Source organism: Simochromis diagramma, unplaced genomic scaffold (genome assembly GCF_900408965.1).
Source record: "Simochromis diagramma unplaced genomic scaffold, fSimDia1.1 OVJJ01000802.1, whole genome shotgun sequence".
NCBI lineage: Eukaryota > Metazoa > Chordata > Actinopteri > Cichliformes > Cichlidae > Simochromis > Simochromis diagramma.
The window spans coordinates 25,434,496-25,440,704 of record NW_024387492.1 but is presented as its reverse complement, the minus strand read 5'-3'; the positions used below and the strand labels follow the sequence as shown (position 1 = coordinate 25,440,704).

Here is a 6,209-nt window from a genome sequence, read left to right as displayed (position 1 = left end):
GAAGAGGGAGGCAGCTGAGGATGGGGAGGGAAGAAAGGGAGGGGCTGGGGCCAGCTCCCCCGCTGATCCCAGTAGGCACCCCCACACTCTGGAGCCCACCAGAGCAAGGGGACCCAGGCCCATCCGGACCGGGACCCACAGCAGCAGCACCACCCAGCCCTCCAGAGTCCAGGGCAGCCCACCCGACCCCACCGCAGAGAAAACTGCACCCACCCCATCATCCAATCTTCTCCCAGACTACACAAGACAATAGACACCCAGGTTGAGTCATTCTCCACGTCTCCAATATCTCTCCCCCACCTGCAATGTGAGCTCCTGTAGAGAGGAGACCTCCTGCAAAGATGTAACAGCCTCCCCACCAGTTAGAGAGCCCTACAGTTGGGCTGATGCACCCGCCCACCACCCCGGCAACACAACAACCAGGACCCAAGGCCCAGCCAGAGAGCCCCAGCCCAGGGGCGGAGCACCCCCAGAACCACAAGCCTCGAAGCCCGTCCCGGACCCACCCAGGGGCAGCCAGGCTACCAGGCCAGTAACCAACGTCCGCCAGCACAGACCCTCCCCCATGTTCGCTGTACGCAGCTACAAGGAAAACACCATCTAAGGCTACGTTCACACTGCACGCGAAAGCGCATCATATCCGACTTTTTTGACACTATGCGACCCATATCCGATCATGGTATGACAGTGTGAACAGCACAAATCCGATATTTTCAAATCCGACCTGGGTCACTTTCATATGTGCTACTGAATCCAATACATATCTGAAAGCGACTGCTGTTTGAATGGTCATGCCGCATTAAATCCGTCTTTTATGTCACTGACACAAGATAGATGCCAATTATCAGCGCCGGAAAAGCGCCCGATAAGACATCGCGAACGCTTCCTGGCCATCCAGTGTAGATGTTAGTGAAACTGTTGGGAAGACAACGTTGGAGAAACGTGAACATTTTATTTGTACTGTATTATCTCCACATTCTGACAGAAATCTGCAACTATCCTTTGAAGCACCGCTTCTCTCTAAAACAGCAATAAGGATTATTATTAGGCCATATGTAAATAACAAAATAACTTTATAACTTAAAGCAAAATTGGGAAACGTAAAGTCCAAAACAAGTCTTTATATTAAGGGTCATCAGTCAAACAATATTGTTTGGTCTGGGTCTAACCAGAGCGCGTCGTGTGTGACCTCTTCTTTTGCGCATGCGAGCTGCTTTGAGGGTTCACACTAGAGTGCGTTTGCTGTCACATTTTATTTGTAGTGTGAACAAGCAGACAAAAAAATTGGATTTGATCAAAAAAATCGGAATTGAGCATTAAGACCTGCAGTGTGAATGTAGCCTAAGAGCCACCAGAGCCCCTAACCAGGTCATGGCCACAACCCCCGCGTTAGGCCCTCCAGGGAAAAAGTCCCTAGGGAATCCCCAGACACCCTAAGGCCATCCCTACCCCCATATCAACCACAATAGTGAACGCAGAACCAAACCATGACCCCCCACCCCCACTAGGTGATGAAGCTGATCAAAGGAGCCCAGAGGGATTGATCAAATGTGATGGCAGAGGCTGTATCAAGACTAATGTGATCTATCAGAAGGTTTTTAGAATTAAGATTATTTTTATTTTTCCAGTTAATGAGGACCATTTTCTTGGTAATGCATAGACAACGTGGGCCGTTTCTTTCTGTAGTGACCTCATCCAAGTTGCCCAGCAAGCACTCTAAAGGGGAGGCTGGAATGTTACATTTCAGACACTTTGATAAGTCTTCACATATCTCGCGCCAAAACTTCTGAACTGGTGGACAGAACCAAAGAGCGTGGATATAATTGTCCGGTGTATTTGCTTGACAGTGTAAGCAGTTGTTAGAAGACGTATAGCCCATCTTGAACATCCTATGACCAGTATAGTGCACTCTATGTAATATTTTGTATTGCATTAATTGGAAACTGGGATTTCTGATCCATTGAAAGGTTTTTAAGCATATCTAAGATGATCGATAAATCCACTTTCCATTTTGCAATAGGAAGGGATATTGATTCATCTATTTTAGAAAGTGTTCTGTATATTTTAGACAATAATTTGGGGGTTTTAGATTAAAAAATTGTACCACACTTGGTGGTGTTTGTAATTCAGCTTCACCGGGATTACATTTCTTTTTTTACAATGGATTTAATTTGTTGATATTCCAAAAATCTTTTTTTGTAGATCCCATATTGTATAACTAGTCTGTCAAACTATTGTTCTATCTATTGTTCCAGATAGGTGTACGTTTGCATGGGATTAATGAAGACTCTGTTATTTTTAGAAACTCCCACCATGCTGTTAGAGAAGAGCTGATGTTGATGCTTTTAAAGCATTCATGTCGTTTGATGTTTGAGCTGATAAATGGTAGGTCTGAAATTTCTAGATCATTACATAGTGCCTGTTTTACATCTATCCAGGGTTCATCTAAGAAGGTGTGTTTAAACCATCTAGAGATGAACTGAAGCCTGTTGGCTAAAAAGTTGTGATGAAAGTTAGGCAGATCTAGTCCTCCTTTATCCTTGGTCCTTTGTAGAGATGGCACGATACCACTTGTTTATGTCCGATACCTGCTTTTTATATAAGTTAATACTCAAGTAAAAAAAAAAAAACAAAACCACTAAAGCTATTCTGTTATACCTGTATGCAAAAAATACACTGCACCCAAAATATTTCATAGTTCAGCAATACTGATCAATCTAATAAACTTAAACCTACTCCATCCTCCCTATTCTTGTATTTTAAAGAGAAGCAACATAACCAATAGGGTTATAAAACTCCCAGCAAAAAAAAAAAAAGGTGGAGGTGGGGGGTGGGGGGTTATGCCGTGTTGCAAGTTTGTGAGGTGCTTTTTTGATATTTAATGGATCGGATTACATTTTTTATTTCTCTCCAATATCCGATCCAGTAATTTACGTCAGTATCGGACCGATACCGATACGTAATATCGGATCGGTCCAACTCTAGTCCTTTGTAATGTTTTTAAGCTGATACGCGGGTGTTTATCTTTCCAGAGGAATTTAGAAATATACAAGTCTAGAGATCTGAACCAATCTTGTGATGGCTTACTTGGATCATTGAAAATAAATAGTTTCTTTTTGGCAAGACCATCATTTTTATAGCGGCGACCCTTCCCATAAGTGATATGGGTAGATATTTCCATCTAGCCAGATCGCCTTCTACTGTCTTTAAAAGTGGGACGTGGTTTAATTTTGTTAATTCTGCAAGTTTAGGAGAGATATTGACACCTAAATATTTAATATTTCCAGATTGCAGTCAGGTAGATGAAGAATTATGGAAGGAGCAATTAATCGGAAGAACTGTAGATTTTGACCAGTTCTGTCTCCTAACTGGTGCCAGTTAGGGGACAGAAGCTGGAAGATGTTTGGTCATTTGTTCTGACACAAGCTGTTGGGGAATTATATAATATTTTCAACCAACTTACGAAAGACTTTCCAAAACCAAATTTGTGTAAATTGCAAATAGAAATTTCCAGTTAACTCTGTCAAACGCCTTTTCTGCATCAAGAGACAATATTATGGTTTCAATATTTTTACTGCATGAATAGTCTATTAAATTAAGTAGTCTACGTGTATTTGTTGATGAGTGCCTGCCTTTTATGAAACCAGTTTGGTCAGGATGAATTAAAAGGGGGGGTATTTTCTCTAATCTCTTTGAGAGAGCTTTGCAGATTATTTTAAGGTCTACATTAATAAGGGATATTGGACGATAGCTTGAAGGAAATACAGGGTCTTTCCCTGGTTTTAGTATGAGACTAATATTTGCAGAGTTCATATTTGGTGGTAGTCTCCCATTTTCTTTGATTTCCTGCAACATTCTGTGAAAAATTGGTGCTAGAATTGTCCAGAATTCTTTGTAAAATTCTGCTGGAAAGCCATCTGGACCTGGAGCCTTATTATTGGGCATACTTATTAGGGCTTCATGGAGTTCACCTGGCGTCAGTGGCGAATCCAGTGGTAAGGGGGCCCAGGCCCATCCGGACCGGGGCCCGCAGCAGCAGCAGAGCCCCACAGAGTCCGGGGCAGCCCACCCGACTCCACCCCAGAGAAAACTGCACCCACCCCATCATGCAATCATCTCCCAAACTACACAAGACAATAGACACCCAGGTTGAGTCATTCTCCACGTCTCCAATATCTCTCCCCCACCTGCAGAGTGAGCTCCTGTAGAGAGGAGACCTCCTGCAAAGATGTAATAGTTCATTTTTGGCAAGACCATCATTTTTATAGCGGCGACCCTTCCCATAAGTGATATGGGTAGAGATTTCCATCTAGCCAGATCGCCTTCTACTGTCTTTAAAAGTGGGACGTGGTTTAATTTTGTTAATTCTGCAAGTTTAGGAGAGATATTGATACCTAAATATTTAATATTTCCAGATTGCAGTCAGGTAGATGCCACACTCAGGTGTTTTAAGTTTATTCAAACCTGTGACCGGCCTGTGAGTCTCTTGTAATAAAACAACAGGTTTTTAAGTTGGTTAAATATTTTTAACCTTTTTTCTATGGAGCCAGCTCCGTGCACATTCCATGTGACAAACCTTAGTGTGGCCATAGTTGTGTATGTATGGCGAATGATGTACACTGTGTGTCTCGCTTAGACGGGTGAGGAAAATGGAAATACATAATTTGTTTATAAATAAAGAGAAGAAAAATGCACGGCGAGAAGCTCCATAGGTCTGACTATATGTGTGCATAAGAACTAATATGAGCAAATGTGAGCACGTCTGAGTGTGTGTGTCCTATATCTGTGTGCACTGTGAGGCTGTTGTAAATGTGTTGCCTTTAAATGCATGTGTGTGCGTGATCGTGCAGAGTGAGCATGTAGAAATAGAGGGTGTTGTTTGTGGATGGGTAGGGAAACAGGTGATCGACGCAGTGATAGAAAAGAGAAGCAAAGAAACCAAAGAGCAGGGTGAGCGATAAGAGAGAAAGAGAGGAAAAAGAGGAATACAAACGGAAACATTCAAATTAAGACATTGACAGAGAGTGACGGTGACGTTATACTGAATTAGCAAACTGATATTACAAAGTCAAACAAAATTTGGCCCGCGGGCCAGAGTTTGACACCTATGGTGTAGCGGATTCTTATCTGGTGTGCGGTCAATACAGCCACGGAGTGATACCAGGGTGGCGGTAGAGCTGTCCGTCCACGTAGAGCCGGTGTTCCAGTTTAACTGGCGTCGCAGATTAACTGGCGTTGGTCGAACAGATGTGTGGCAGACTTGCGTTTCAGGAGCTGCTACCGACAAACCAGCGAAAAAACGCCAAATGTGTCATCTGTGACATATGTGAGGTTACCTGGAACACATTCCGTCAGTCTTGATGCTGTTGAACAGCAAAATGTTTTAAAATGTCGCGAGTTTACCTGGTGATATTCTCATGCGCAACGCGATCGCGAAAACAGCAAACAATTAACGCTCCGCCGATGCTGTTCACAGGACAGCAAGAGTAAACGATCGGGAGAATCTTGTCGTCGTTATCGTTCCCCTCGTACATTTTATTACTCCGTTTTCAGCAGTTTCGCTTCACAACTAAAGCGTGCAGTTTACTTTGTGTTCACTCAAATGGAGTCGAGTCAACCAGCGCCACCTCTGGCCAAGTGCCACAGCCTACAGCCAGATTAACTTGTGACACACATCTGCAGCACGTTTGAAATCGTTTCATGCACGATACATTTGTAACTTTCAATTCTGTCTGTTTGTGCGTCATGCAAATAAACCTTTGAACTGAATGAAATGATATCATGTATTTATTTTTGGCCTACATCAGTAAGGAATGCCAAATTATATATACAAAGTCATAGAAATTACCACTCCAATTGGTCGTCATGATTTTAATATTTTTGTTTTCCATAACAATGAAATACGCCTTGGACAAATATGACACATCAGTATTTCAGTAGTGTTGTCACATCACATCCTGTAAGCATTGTCTGCCTGTGTCTTTTCTCTGGAAATGAATATTTTCAGCCAATATAGGCAATCCATCAACATGGCTGGAGAGTTGGTAGTTAAATAAGTGTATAAGTGTGGTTAATATAATAAACATTTATAAGGAGATGACAGTTACTGTGAATTTACAGCAGTTACACAGTGATTAGTAATAAACAGAGCCAGTGTGATTGAGTGGAGCTTGTGAGAGTGAGTGGATTCAAGAAAGTCAGTGACTCAG

General features: G+C 42.6%; 1 long non-coding RNA gene across 1 annotated transcript; it reads left to right on the top strand.

Annotated features, from left to right (window-relative positions):
• The first annotated feature begins 3,121 nt into the window (after positions 1-3,121).
• LOC120724602 lies at positions 3,122-5,769 on the top strand. Its single transcript, XR_005693960.1, has 2 exons — positions 3,122-3,245; positions 3,721-5,769. It is a non-coding gene; the product is annotated as an uncharacterized LOC120724602 (long non-coding RNA).
• Positions 5,770-6,209: the final 440 nt, after the last annotated feature.